We start from the raw sequence: 14,971 nt of genomic DNA, 5'->3' as shown, positions 1-14,971 counted from the left end.
TGGTGCGTCTCTGAGAGGACGTTTTATCCCGGTGTATTCCTATAGCATCAAATTTTATCTACGATTGATAGGATCTGTCCATGGCTGAATGATAAAGATTAGATGTGATATTGTGTATAGAATAAAAAGTGTAAACGTAGTAGAACTGAGATTATTATTGGATTTTTTTCTGGTTTAGATGCAAGATGATTTTCTAGAGCCTTGTCAGTTCTACCCATGACTGCATGAACAAGATCAGCTGTTGCCATAAGTATAGAGTTAGAAAGTGTAAACTGAGATGAACTGAGAATATTGTTGGATTTTTCTGGTTTTGATGCAAGATTGATTTTCTAGAGCCTGGTATGTTCTTCCCATGACTGCATGAACAAGATCAGTAGATGCCATAAGTATAGAGTTAGAAAGTGTAAACTGAGATGAACTGAGAATATTGTTGGATTTTTCTGGTTTTTATGCAAGATTGATTTTCTAGAGCCTGGTAAGTTCTACCTATGACTGCATGAACAAGATCAATAGATGCCATAAGTATAGAGTTAGAAAGTGTAAACTGAGGTGAACTGAGAATATTGTTGGATTTTTCTGGTTTTGATGCAAGATTGATTTTCTAGAGCCTGGTACGTTCTTCCCATGACTGCATGAACAAGATCAGTAGATGCCATAAGTATAGAGTTAGAAAGTGTAAACTGAGATGAACTGAGAATATTGTTGGATTTTTCTGGTTTTGATGCAAGATTGATTTTCTAGAGCCTGGTACGTTCTACCCATGACTGCATGAACAAGATCAGTAGATGCCATGAGTATAGAGTTAGAAGGTGTAAACTGAGACGAACTGAGAATATTGTTGGAGTTTTCTGGTTTTGATGCAAGATTGATTTTCTAGAGCCTGGTAAGTTCTTCTCATGACTGCATGAACAAAATCAGAACAAGATGCCATAAGTATAGAGTTAGAAAGTGTAAACTGAGATGAACTGAGAATATTGTTGGATTTTTCTGGTTTTGATGCAAGATTGATTTTCTAGAGCCTGGTACGTTCTACCCATGACTGCATGAACAAGATCAGTAGATGCCAGAGTATAGAGTTAGAAGGTGTAAACTGAGACGAACTGAGAATATTGTTGGAGTTTTCTGGTTTTGATGCAAGATTGATTTTCTAGAGCCTGGTAAGTTCTTCTCATGACTGCATGAACAAAATCAGAACAAGATGCCATAAGTATAGAGTTAGAAAGTGTAAACTGAGATGAACTGAGAATATTGTTGGATTTTTCTGGTTTTGATGCAAGATTGATTTTCTAGAGCCTGGTACGTTCTACCCATGACTGCATGAACAAGATCAGTAGATGCCATGAGTATAGAGTTAGAAGGTGTAAACTGAGACGAACTGAGAATATTGTTGGAGTTTTCTGGTTTTGATGCAAGATTGATTTTCTAGAGCCTGGTAAGTTCTTCTCATGACTGCATGAACAAAATCAGAACAAGATGCCATAAGTATAGAGTTAGAAAGTGTAAACTGAGATGAACTGAGAATATTGTTGGATTTTTCTGGTTTTGATGCAAGATTGATTTTCTAGAGCCTGGTACGTTCTACCCATGACTGCATGAACAAGATCAGTAGATGCCATAAGTATAGAGTTAGAAAGTGTAAACTGAGATGAACTGAGAATATTGTTGGATTTTTCTGGTTTTGATGCAAGATTGATTTTCTAGAGCCTGGTAAGTTCTACCCATGACTGCATGAACAAGATCAGTAGATGCCATAAGTATAGAGTTAGAAAGTGTAAACTGAGATGAACTGAGAATATTGTTGGATTTTTCTGGTTTTGATGCAAGATTGATTTTCTAGAGCCTGGTAAGTTCTACCCATGACTGCATGAACAAGATCAGTTGTTGCAATAAGTATAGAGTTAGAAAGTGTAAACTGAGATGAACTGAGAATATTGTTGGATTTTTTTTCTGGTTTAGATGCAAGATGATTTTCTAAAGCCTTGTAAGTTCTACCCATGACTGCATGAACAAGAACAGTAGATGCCATAAGTATAGCGTTAGAAAGTGTAAGTTGCGATGAACTGAGAATATTGTTGGAATTTTTCTGGTTTTGATGCAAGATTGATTTTCTGAAGTCTGGTTTTCCCGACTGGTGTTGCTTTTGAGCACATGATAGTGAATGAGATGAAGAAATCCAACTTCCGAGTGGGTTGGTGCGTCTCAGAGTGGACGTTTGATCCGGTTGGATCACATGGAAGAAAGTCCAATCTCTGAGTGAGTTGGTGCGTCTCTGAGAAGACGTTTGATCCAGGTGGATCCAATAGAAAGTCCAATCTCTGAGTGGGTTGGTGCGTCTCTGAGAGGACGTTTTATCCCGGTGTATTCCTATAGCATCAAATTTTATCTACGATTGATAGGATCTGTCCATGGCTGAATGATAAAGATTAGATGTGATATTGTGTATAGAATAAAAAGTGTAAACGTAGTAGAACTGAGATTATTATTGGATTTTTTTCTGGTTTAGATGCAAGATGATTTTCTAGAGCCTTGTCAGTTCTACCCATGACTGCATGAACAAGATCAGCTGTTGCCATAAGTATAGAGTTAGAAAGTGTAAACTGAGATGAACTGAGAATATTGTTGGATTTTTCTGGTTTTGATGCAAGATTGATTTTCTAGAGCCTGGTATGTTCTTCCCATGACTGCATGAACAAGATCAGTAGATGCCATAAGTATAGAGTTAGAAAGTGTAAACTGAGATGAACTGAGAATATTGTTGGATTTTTCTGGTTTTTATGCAAGATTGATTTTCTAGAGCCTGGTAAGTTCTACCTATGACTGCATGAACAAGATCAATAGATGCCATAAGTATAGAGTTAGAAAGTGTAAACTGAGGTGAACTGAGAATATTGTTGGATTTTTTCTGGTTTTGATGCAAGATTGATTTTCTAGAGCCTGGTACGTTCTTCCCATGACTGCATGAACAAGATCAGTAGATGCCATAAGTATAGAGTTAGAAAGTGTAAACTGAGATGAACTGAGAATATTGTTGGATTTTTCTGGTTTTGATGCAAGATTGATTTTCTAGAGCCTGGTACGTTCTACCCATGACTGCATGAACAAGATCAGTAGATGCCATGAGTATAGAGTTAGAAGGTGTAAACTGAGACGAACTGAGAATATTGTTGGAGTTTTCTGGTTTTGATGCAAGATTGATTTTCTAGAGCCTGGTAAGTTCTTCTCATGACTGCATGAACAAAATCAGAACAAGATGCCATAAGTATAGAGTTAGAAAGTGTAAACTGAGATGAACTGAGAATATTGTTGGATTTTTCTGGTTTTGATGCAAGATTGATTTTCTAGAGCCTGGTACGTTCTACCCATGACTGCATGAACAAGATCAGTAGATGCCAGAGTATAGAGTTAGAAGGTGTAAACTGAGACGAACTGAGAATATTGTTGGAGTTTTCTGGTTTTGATGCAAGATTGATTTTCTAGAGCCTGGTAAGTTCTTCTCATGACTGCATGAACAAAATCAGAACAAGATGCCATAAGTATAGAGTTAGAAAGTGTAAACTGAGATGAACTGAGAATATTGTTGGATTTTTCTGGTTTTGATGCAAGATTGATTTTCTAGAGCCTGGTACGTTCTACCCATGACTGCATGAACAAGATCAGTAGATGCCATGAGTATAGAGTTAGAAGGTGTAAACTGAGACGAACTGAGAATATTGTTGGAGTTTTCTGGTTTTGATGCAAGATTGATTTTCTAGAGCCTGGTAAGTTCTTCTCATGACTGCATGAACAAAATCAGAACAAGATGCCATAAGTATAGAGTTAGAAAGTGTAAACTGAGATGAACTGAGAATATTGTTGGATTTTTCTGGTTTTGATGCAAGATTGATTTTCTAGAGCCTGGTACGTTCTACCCATGACTGCATGAACAAGATCAGTAGATGCCATAAGTATAGAGTTAGAAAGTGTAAACTGAGATGAACTGAGAATATTGTTGGATTTTTCTGGTTTTGATGCAAGATTGATTTTCTAGAGCCTGGTAAGTTCTACCCATGACCGCATGAACAAGATCAGTAGATGCCATAAGTATAGAGTTAGAAAGTGTAAACTGAGATGAACTGAGAATATTGTTGGATTTTTCTGGTTTTGATGCAAGATTGATTTTCTAGAGCCTGGTAAGTTCTACCCATGACTGCATGAACAAGATCAGTTGTTGCAATAAGTATAGAGTTAGAAAGTGTAAACTGAGATGAACTGAGAATATTGTTGGATTTTTTTTCTGGTTTAGATGCAAGATGATTTTCTAAAGCCTTGTAAGTTCTACCCATGACTGCATGAACAAGAACAGTAGATGCCATAAGTATAGCGTTAGAAAGTGTAAGTTGCGATGAACTGAGAATATTGTTGGAATTTTTCTGGTTTTGATGCAAGATTGATTTTCTGAAGTCTGGTTTTCCTGACTGGTGTTGCTTTTGAGCACATGATAGTGAATGAGATGAAGAAATCCAACTTCCGAGTGGGTTGGTGCGTCTCAGAGTGGACGTTTGATCCGGTTGGATCACATGGAAGAAAGTCCAATCTCTGAGTGAGTTGGTGCGTCTCTGAGAAGACGTTTGATCCAGGTGGATCCAATAGAAAGTCCAATCTCTGAGTGGGTTGGTGCGTCTCTGAGAGGACGTTTTATCCCGGTGTATTCCTATAGCATCAAATTTTATCTACGATTGATAGGATCTGTCCATGGCTGAATGATAAAGATTAGATGTGATATTGTGTATAGAATAAAAAGTGTAAACGTAGTAGAACTGAGATTATTATTGGATTTTTTTCTGGTTTAGATGCAAGATGATTTTCTAGAGCCTTGTCAGTTCTACCCATGACTGCATGAACAAGATCAGCTGTTGCCATAAGTATAGAGTTAGAAAGTGTAAACTGAGATGAACTGAAAGTATTGTTGGAATTTTTCTGGTTTTGATGCAAGATTGATTTTCTAGAGCCTGGTAAGTTCTTCCCATGACTGCATGAACAAGATCAGTAGATGCCATAAGTATAGAGTTAGAAAGTGTAAACTGAGATGAACTGAGAATATTGTTGGATTTTTCTGGTTTTGATGCAAGATTGATTTTCTAGAGCCTGGTACGTTCTACTCATGACTGCATGAACAAGATCAGTAGATGCCATAAGTATAGAGTTAGAAAGTGTAAACTGAGATGAACTGAGAATATTGTTGGATTTTTCTGGTTTTGATGCAAGATTGATTTTCTAGAGCCTGGTACGTTCTACCCATGACTGCATGAACAAGATCAGTAGATGCCATAAGTATAGAGTTAGAAAGTGTAAACTGAGATGAACTGAGAATATTGTTGGATTTTTCTGGTTTTGATGCAAGATTGATTTTCTAGAGCCTGGTAAGTTCTACCCATGACCGCATGAACAAGATCAGTAGATGCCATAAGTATAGAGTTAGAAAGTGTAAACTGAGATGAACTGAGAATATTGTTGGATTTTTCTGGTTTTGATGCAAGATTGATTTTCTAGAGCCTGGTAAGTTCTACCTATGACTGCATGAACAAGATCAGTAGATGCCATAAGTATAGAGTTAGAAAGTGTAAACTGAGATGAACTGAGAATATTGTTGGATTTTTTTCTGGTTTTGATGCCAGATTGATTTTCCAGAGCCTGGTAAGTTCTTTCCATGACTGCATGAACAAGATCAGTTTTCCCGACTTCCCGTTTTCCCGACTGGTGTTGCTTTTGAGCACATTATAGTGAATGATATGAAGAAATCCAACCTCCGAGTGGGTTGGTGCGTCTCAGAGTGGACGTTTGATCCGGTTGGATCACATGGAAGAAAGTCCAATCTCTGAGTGAGTTGGTGCGTCTCTGAGAAGACGTTTGATCCAGGTGGATCCAATAGAAAGTCCAATCTCTGAGTGGGTTGGTGCGTCTCTGAGAGGACGTTTTATCCCGGTGCATTCCTATAGCATCAAATTTTATCTACGATTGATAGGATCTGTCCATGACTGAATGATAAAGATTAGATGTGATATTGTGTATAGAATAAAAAGTGTAAACGTAGTAGAACTGAGATTATTATTGGATTTTATGGTTTATATGCAAGATGATTTTCTAGAGCTTTGTAAGTTCTACCATGACTGCATGAACAAGATCAGCTGTTGCCATAAGTATAGAGTTAGAAAGTGTAAACAGAGATGAGCTGAAAGTATTGTTGGAATTTTTCTGGTTTTGATGCAAGATTGATTTTCTAGAGCCTGGTAAGTTCTACCCATGACTGCATGAACAAGATCAGTTGTTGCCATAAGTATAGAGTTAGAAAGTGTAAACTAAGATGAACTGAGAATATTGTTGGATTTTTCTGGTTTTGATGCAAGATTGATTTTCTAGAGCCTGGTAAGTTCTTCCCATGACTGCATGAACAAGATCAGAACAAGATGCCATAAGTATAGAGTTAGAAAGTGTAAACTGAGATGAACTGAGAATATTGTTGGATTTTTCTGGTTTTGATGCAAGATTGATTTTCTAGAGCCTTGTAAGTTCTTCCCATGACTGCATGAACAAGATCAGTAGATGCAAGTAGATGCAAGATTGATTTTCTAGAGCCTGGTAAGTTCTACCCTTGACGGCTTGAACAAGATCAGCTGTTGCCTTGTGTATAGTGTGAGAAATGGTAAACTAAGATGATTTGTAAAAATAGTTGTAAAAACGACGAGTGAAAAATGTGTTAAACATTTATAACAACCATTATAAAAGTAATATTGTATATAATCTTGTTTTGTGTTGTTGATTTTTTGGAAGTTTTATTCAAAAATAACATTAAATCGTGATTATCATAATCACGTGATAAAGATAAGTTAGCGTTGTGTAAGGAATAATAACATTTTTCGACATATTTTGAAATTAATCCATATAATCCATAATATAATATAATCCATAAAAAGTCGTCTTTTGGCCAATTGAAAATGCAAAAGTAAACAACATTATTTTTTGACAAAACGCACAAATTAGCGAACGATCACTGTATGCTGATTATTGGTAAGTATCGTTTCAAATATATTTTTATTTTATGTGATATTAATTATTTTTCTCGTTTCAGTGATGTTCTACTTAAGTTTATCATAAAACTTCTATTTGATTTTTTTAATTCTTGAGATAATATTATTTTTTATGACGATTAAAATCTTTTCTTCATGAAACAAATTATACAGAATGCATAGTGTACTCTTGTTAATTGTTTTCATTTTTCAAAACATTGAGAATAGAGGAGGAGAAGGATGTAGGAAATAGAATAGTTAATTCGATAATAAAATGATTTCATTCAGTGATATTAGAAGAATATTAGTTGGAAAATATAGGGTGTTACATTTCAAATATGTTTGACAATTTATTAGAGTGTCAGCTAAAAACATATAGCCTTGCTAGTTCTCGAACATTCTCTGAGCTTCGAGTTGATGAAATTCGAGAGAGAGCAAAATACGATGGTTGAGCGAAGAGCGCAGAGAATGATCTGCCGGCGTACTTCAGCAAGCGTTGGAGGCAAAGTCCTCAGTTTTGTGACTAACGATGATGGAAACAGACGTTAAAGAAAAGTGTTGAAAAAATAAGAAATGACAAAAATAAAAAAAATGGCCCTGAGAAATGCTTGTGTTGTTTAATTAATGAAAATGGAAAACCCGACAGAGTTTAGGTGATATTGCGAATAAACACATACGAGAATACAAGGGTGCCCTGAAATCCATAATCCGTGTTTCGATAGTAAGTTCAGTGATCAACACATCATGAGTGGGACTCTCTCAAAAGATGAATATGGTCCATAACAGAAGTCCCCATGACCCATAACGCTAGACGAGTGTACTATCAAAATTATGAATTATGTGTCGAAAAAATATGGACCGTTATTTCAATGTGTGTGCAAAAACAACGCGTGTGCTAGTCCGACAATCGTCGACGGCGATCATTTATCGTAGTATTACTCGGTGAAGGCTATTCTGTCGACATGCCGAACGTCATTTTAGTCGGCAGTGGCACGTTTCTATGCGATTTTTATTGCGTTTGTTTCCTTGGATTTTTTTGGATTTTTTTCATGAATTTTTTCTGGCTTTATCCGAGAAAATCTTTGTTTTTGCCTTTCTCGTATACTATGTATACTCTTAACCGATTTGCTCGCAACAAGCATTCGACGCAGACTCTTTCCCATTGTTTTCTATTGAAAATTGGTCGGATCGGACTATGGGATCAGAAGTTATGGCCAAATTATTTTTTTACTCCAGTAACGAGTAAAAAAGTCTCGCCATGGCCAAAATACAAATGTTTATACTACAGAGGCGTGAAAAGTCTAGCTCACGTTTTTGGCACTTACTCTTAACTGATTAACTAGCAACAGGTTGCATTTGACTGGGAACCCAGTAAACATTTTGGTACCTATAACTCTTGATATAAGTTATTATATAAGAACCAACTTAATCGTATATAATGCACAGATTGGCTATATACGTACCAAAGTGGAGGCGATATAGGTACATACGAGTTTTATTTCACGATTTTTTCCGACATCATGCGAACATAATTACGATACAACATAAAAATAAAAAAAAAATTGCCGGCACCAAGTCTCGAACATGTGATCTTAGGATCTGCAGGCGGATACTCTACCACCGCACCATACTGCACATCTTAAAGTGAATCGGATTTTTGTCCAACATAAACTTCACAACTTATATCTTTACAACTGCATGGAACTTCTACAAGCCATTTGGACTGAAGGGGTTTCGATTGTATTACGATTCACATGGTCATTCATTTGCACTGATATAGCATATTGCAAGGAATATAAGTCATTACGAGTTTTCATTCACACAATTACGACTGATTTTCACTATAGTAAAAATTATCGTATATGATGCATTCAATACAACATTTTTTGACAATAATTTGACAAAGTTTGATATGCAGTGCGATTTAGATTTTTAATGGATGTAATTGCGACTTTATTTGCTGTTTGTTATACGATATGTGGTTTACTGGGAATCCTGTCCCATTATTTCCAATTGCAAATCGGTCCTATCTCACTATGGGCTCAAAAATTATATGTACTTGAAACCCATGCAGAGATCTGACTAATTTTTCGGACAACTTACCTTAACAGATTTGCTCATGACCAGGGATTGAATCCCAAAGAGAATGAGCAAGTTTCTCACTTATTATCTCTGTATACATAAACGATATGTAGCATCCCGCGAGAGACTTCTTTTGCAAGTTGTCATGATAGAGAACTGACTCGGGAGGCTATACCCCATGATAAATTTCTTTTAGAAACTCCAAATGTGGGGAGCACTGCCTCTGATGATGCATTTCAATTTGTTCTACACAGCTGTGCAGTAACCTACACGAAATGAGCGAAAACAAAGCGAGAATCACCATTTTTCTGTGAGGGCTGTCTATCCGATTCTGTATTTTCGCACTTGTATATGTACAAGTTTGAAAAATTTGTTATCATGGCTTGTTATGATTCGAAACAGTTTTTGCCTCTCTTTTGTCGTTGTTCGTTATCTATTGAGAGCGATTTCTGCAAACCCTGCTCACGACACGTTGTGTTTGACGGGTAATCTTATCCCGTTGTTGGCTAATAAAATCGGCTCGATCGAACAATTCATTCATTTTAGCTAACCGATTTGAAGCAATGAAAGAAGGAAATGCCTTCTTTGAATGACCGCATCCGGTTGTAATACCGCAAAATGAAGAGAAACAGAACGCGTCTTCCCGATATGAGGCGAAAGGAGGGGTAATGCTTTCTTAAAAGTGATGCGTCTGCCCGGCATAACGCGAAGGCAAAGGTAATGTCTTCTTTACATAGTAGCGTATGCCCATTATAAGGTGGAAGGAGGAGATGAAGCGTTCTTTAAAGGAACGCGTCTGCTCGACATAAGGTGAAGGGAGGGGTAATAAATTCTTTGAATGAATGCGTCTGCCCGGTATAAGGCGAAGAAAAAGGGTGTTGCCTTCTTCAAAAGATTGCCTATACCCGGTACAAAACGAAGGAAGAATATAAAGCCATATTTAAATGAAATTAGGGGCCCTCCTTAGCCGTGCGGTAAGACGCGCGGCTACAAAGCAAGACCATGCTGAGGGTGGCTGGGTTCGATTCCCGGTGCCGGTCTAGACAATTTTCGGATTGGAAATTGTCTCGACTTCCCTGGGCATAAAAGTATCATCGTGTTAGCCTCATGATACACCCAGGTTTTTTTTACACGGTTGGAATTCATTAATTTCCCGGTTAACCCGAACTTTCACAGCTTTTTAAATACCACCTGAATTTTCTTTGATTTTTTGTGAATTTTTTCGTGGGGTTAACTCATTATTTCATTGACGCTGAAGGTCTTAAACGACTAAAACCAAACCGTGTAAAAAAACTCAAAGGTGCAGCCCAATCGGGTTGTACGCAAAGGTGACGCAGGACTACGTAGCTATACGGGTTTTTCATCATAATTTGTGTAAATTTATTAGCATTGTGCAAACTGCTCGGAGGTCAACCGAATCAAATCCGAAACAAGAAACTGAAAGTAGCTCCCAGTTGGATGAACCAGCCGTGGAAAAGGAACGACTCATCGGCCGCATCGCCACTGACGCCGCTCATCTATCTTTCAGTGGATATCATCAGAATCCTAGAAGACATTATGCTCAAAAATGTCCGGAATAAAGGAAAATAAGCAGAATCGGAGGTGGCGCGAAACCAAACACAAATACTCCCGCGAAGGAAACGTACATGCATCGTTTTTTTATAGCGCTGGTGGCAAAGTGAGCGGGACTTCAAGAATAAATTACAAACAGTCCTTTTCCGGACTTAAACTATTTATCCAAAATGAGGTTTCGACCGTTGGGAAAATTGTTTACCCAGACAAACAGACTGTTCGGCTGTTTAAACGACAATGACGATTTTGGAAAGATTTATTGTTTTTAATAATGCGCCATTTGAAAAACTAGGGCAGCTAAACGACATTTTCCACTAAGGTGGCGTCTTCATCGATTTGGCCGTCGTCGACGGAAAGTGAAATTTTCTGGCAAGATTCTTTGGTTTTGTTTCGTTAGTCATTAGAAATGATATCGATTTTTCCGGGTTACCATCGTTTGGCGACGACAGAAAGTTGCCCTTTGGTAGCACAATCACAAGCGCACGTCGCGTCGTTGCGATGATGCAATGAGTTTGTTCAAATGGATGGCGTCAGTAGCACTCAAATGGAAATTCCTCACAAGATTTTGATTTGTTGTTGAGGTTGAATGGCGACCACCAACGCAGACTTCCACCACCAATTCGATAATTTTCCTTTGAAAATGCTACCAGAGTGCCTTCGTGCTGCTGCGTCCGCTCTGCGTAAAATCTTGTTCAACCGTTCTCTACGAAATCCCGATCAAAATGGCTCGCGCGCGCTGGAAAGCAGCTTTCTTGTATTCAATAAATTAAGCCCGTTAGCTCCGCCCCTTTGTGATCTGATATAGGTGTAAATGTAATGTGCACTCATAACGATTAATGAAGGGGTGGGGCTAATGGAATTACTTCATTAGATATAAGAAAGCTGCTTTCCGGCGCGCGCGAGCCATTTCGATCGGGATTCCGCAGACAACGGACCGTTCTAAGACATTGATGACAAATTCTAAGAATCCTATGAAATTTTCTCGCAAGATTCTGAATTTGGTTATGAGATGTTGTTTATGTTGCTTATTGTTGCGAGGAATAACAACAGAAATTTGACTCAAGACGAAGTTTCTTCATATTACAAAACATTATCTCTTGGCATCTGTATGTCCGAGTGACGTTCACTGATGGGTGGTTGCTGCAGATAGTTTCCACTGAGGTGGCGTCTTCATTGATTTTATACAAAAGCCACCATTTTATACAAAAGAAGGTTGATCCGACTATCCAAAATAAACTTTCTTCAAAGTGCAAAACTCAATCGTAAATAGCGAATTTGATAGCGCATCGGACGGAGATGATGCAGTAAATTTTAATGGATGGAATCACTAACAGCAACCAAGCTACCACGCCAAACCTGATGCCAACGAAGCAGTCCATTTTCGCAATTTACTCTTTCTTTTCATAAAATGTTGGTCCTGAGAAGAATCAATTTTTCTTTTCCCAATGCTCCTTTCCAACTAGCTGACACCACAATTTGTAATAAATTTTCAGCATCGGCACTGGTGGTGGGGGATCGCCTAAGTGCTATTTTCATAGTAAACCCTTTCTTCATATGAAATGCTGGTTCGTTGAGGTTAAATGATCTGCAGCAACACATCGAGTACCACCACCAATGCAATGGATTTCCTTTGAAAATGTTATTAGCGCCTCCGTGATGCTGTGTCCGCTCCGCAGCGATTGATTTGATGCGTCTGCTCCGCGTGAAATCTTGTTCAAACTGAGGATTAGATCCAAACCCGCAAGTGATTGATTTTTTATGTCTGTGCTAGTGATGCATGTATGTGATTGGTTGGTTGACCTATTTCTAAACTTTTTATCAATTATCGATAATAAATAGTTAAAAATCAGTATTTTCAGATATATACGAAGAAGCGTTGACTCATTCTTGATCGTATGGTCCAAAAAAATTGAAAATCCATCGAGAAACGGTTTAGATATTAAAGTTTAAAGTCTATCATATTTTCGTGACGGTCCCCGATTTTCGCAATCGTAAAGTGTATCCCAATATAGAAAAGACAGACGTAGTCCTACGTCAAAAAACCTGGGTGTATACGAATGCAGAAATGGTAACTTGGCTTAGAAACCTCGCAGTTAATAACTGTGGAAGTGCTTAATGATCACTAAGCTGCGAGGCGGCTCTGTCCCAGTGAGGGATGTAATGCCAACAAAGAAGAAGAAGATTTAAATGAATACGTTTCCTCGGTATAATCCCTGCATTATATCTGGCCCGACTGTCAGATATAATAAAGGATTTGTAAGGGGTAATTGAATTTTTGAAAAACCACTTCTACATATTCTGGGAGGCCTTCCATAGCCGTGCCAAGCTAGACTATGCTGAAGAAGACTGGATTCAACTTCGGACCCGGTCTAGGAAATTTATTGATGAAAATTGTCTCAATTTTTTTAGGCAAAAAAGTTTTAACGTGTTAATCTCGTGTTACACGATTGCAAAAAAAATGGTAACTTGGCTTAGAAATCTCGCAGGAAATAGTTGCTGAGAACACTAAAACACTAATGAATGAAAGCTAAGTTATTATTATTATTATTCCGCGAAATGGTACATTCCGCTAAAAGTCATTCGGTGAAAAGGTACAATCTGCCAAATGTCGTGCCGCGAAAAGTTACCAACCGCCAAATGTTATTCCACGAAATGTTCAACCGCGAAATGGTTTTCGATAAAATGTTATTCAATCTTAAATATAATTTTGTTACGGCCATCTCAGACACGGCAAATGTAAGGGAATACCCAAAAGGCATTTTGCTTCAGGGGGGATGGGCGTTTTGCCGAATAACCGTTGGACTAGATAATGGCGATTGAGGCAAAAAGGACAAGATTTTTTAAATTATTTATTTACCCAACCTTTTTTCTATCGTTCATGAAATATCGAGAACCTATTCCAAACCTAACAAAGGTTTTGTTGAGGGTGCCAACCGCTGCTATACGTAAAGCTGCCTTATATATAACCCAGAAAAAAATGATGCAAATATGCACATAGCGGCATAACAGGAAAGCAACACTTGACTTACCTTTATAGACTGAGAATTCACTACAAACTACGAAATCCTTCACAGACAACGAGCTTCACTTAGTTCAAAACCACACTAATTAAGCTAGTTGAACCTTGCCGGATTCAACTATCGGAATTTCACTTACACTCTATCACATTTTATACCGTTCTATAATTCCAATTTCCAACTTGAAAATTAAATTACAAACTATCCCACAACCTTTCCTCCAACTGGAGAAACAGCCGGCTTCTATTCTGCAGATAAACGAACAATTCTCTGCTCACGTCGACTTTTATTGCGGTTCTATCTTCAGTCAACACCAAATCCGGCACCCAATTAAACTCACTCGCCCAAAAAATTGCTCGTCTTCGGTCGGCGTTTTGCCCGCGAAAACAGGAATCCAGCCCAACAAGCTTTTCCGTCAATTATCCGCACCAGGCAATCTTCCTTATTGCTGAACAAACACAAACTTTGGCCCAATTTAGCTTCGTCGGGCAACCAAACAATTGCAGCTATCTCCAGCAGCGAAACATTATCTTTTGCGTTCACTTGTAACTAGAACCTGCCGGGTTCTATACACTGCTAGCGCGCGCCAAAATCCCACCCGGCAACAACTCATCAAACACCACGACCCACCGCAGAAAAATAAAACAGCGAATTTTCCTAATCACATGGAAATCGCTTTCCTCTTCGCAGGGGATCAACTGGTAACTGGCGCGAAATCACCAAACAGCGGTACTGCGTTCAGAATGGATGTCTTGCCTCGAAATAGGACTCGCGCGAGAAAATCGGAAAAGCTAAACCGTTTTTCACCAGCGTTGGTATTCGACTGGTGCACAGTTTCCAACCTTGGCACTGGCTGGCTGCTATTTTTCCAGACCGTAAGCACCGGCTATTCCTCTACCGTGGCATCAGCACGAGCCGGTCATACGTTACCAGCTGAGACCGGGCTGGCACACTGCGAACCGAACTGGTCTGTGGTCAGGAACGAACAGAACCAACCGTTGCCAAATATTCTAAATGTTGTGGCGGTTGGGTACCCAACCAGGCAGTCAGTGAGGCGGGCAGCCGTGATCCCACAAATTTCGTTTTCCACACACTAATGTGGGTTACAAAGATGATGATGATTTCGGATCAACGAGCCGGTGGAAAACATAAACACGTGCTCGTTCGGGTTTTTCACGAGAGAGCGGAAGTTTTCTCAGAGTATTTATTGTATGAAAGGTAAAGGGATGATCAAATATATTCATTCCGAGGTAAATA

General features: G+C 38.4%; 1 protein-coding gene across 1 annotated transcript in view; it reads right to left on the bottom strand.

Annotated features, from left to right (window-relative positions):
• Window positions 1-14,044, bottom strand: part of LOC134220963 (neuropeptide CCHamide-2 receptor-like) — a 216,041-nt gene extending 201,997 nt beyond the window's left edge. Inside the window, exon 1 of the mRNA XM_062700126.1 lies at window positions 13,727-14,044. The gene's annotated coding sequence lies outside the window, so the exon portion shown is untranslated. The remainder of the gene's footprint in view (window positions 1-13,726) is intronic.
• Between the last annotated feature and the right edge of the window lie 927 nt (window positions 14,045-14,971).

Source organism: Armigeres subalbatus, chromosome 3 (assembly GCF_024139115.2).
Source record: "Armigeres subalbatus isolate Guangzhou_Male chromosome 3, GZ_Asu_2, whole genome shotgun sequence".
NCBI lineage: Eukaryota > Metazoa > Arthropoda > Insecta > Diptera > Culicidae > Armigeres > Armigeres subalbatus.
This window is presented reverse-complemented; position numbering and strand designations above follow the sequence as displayed.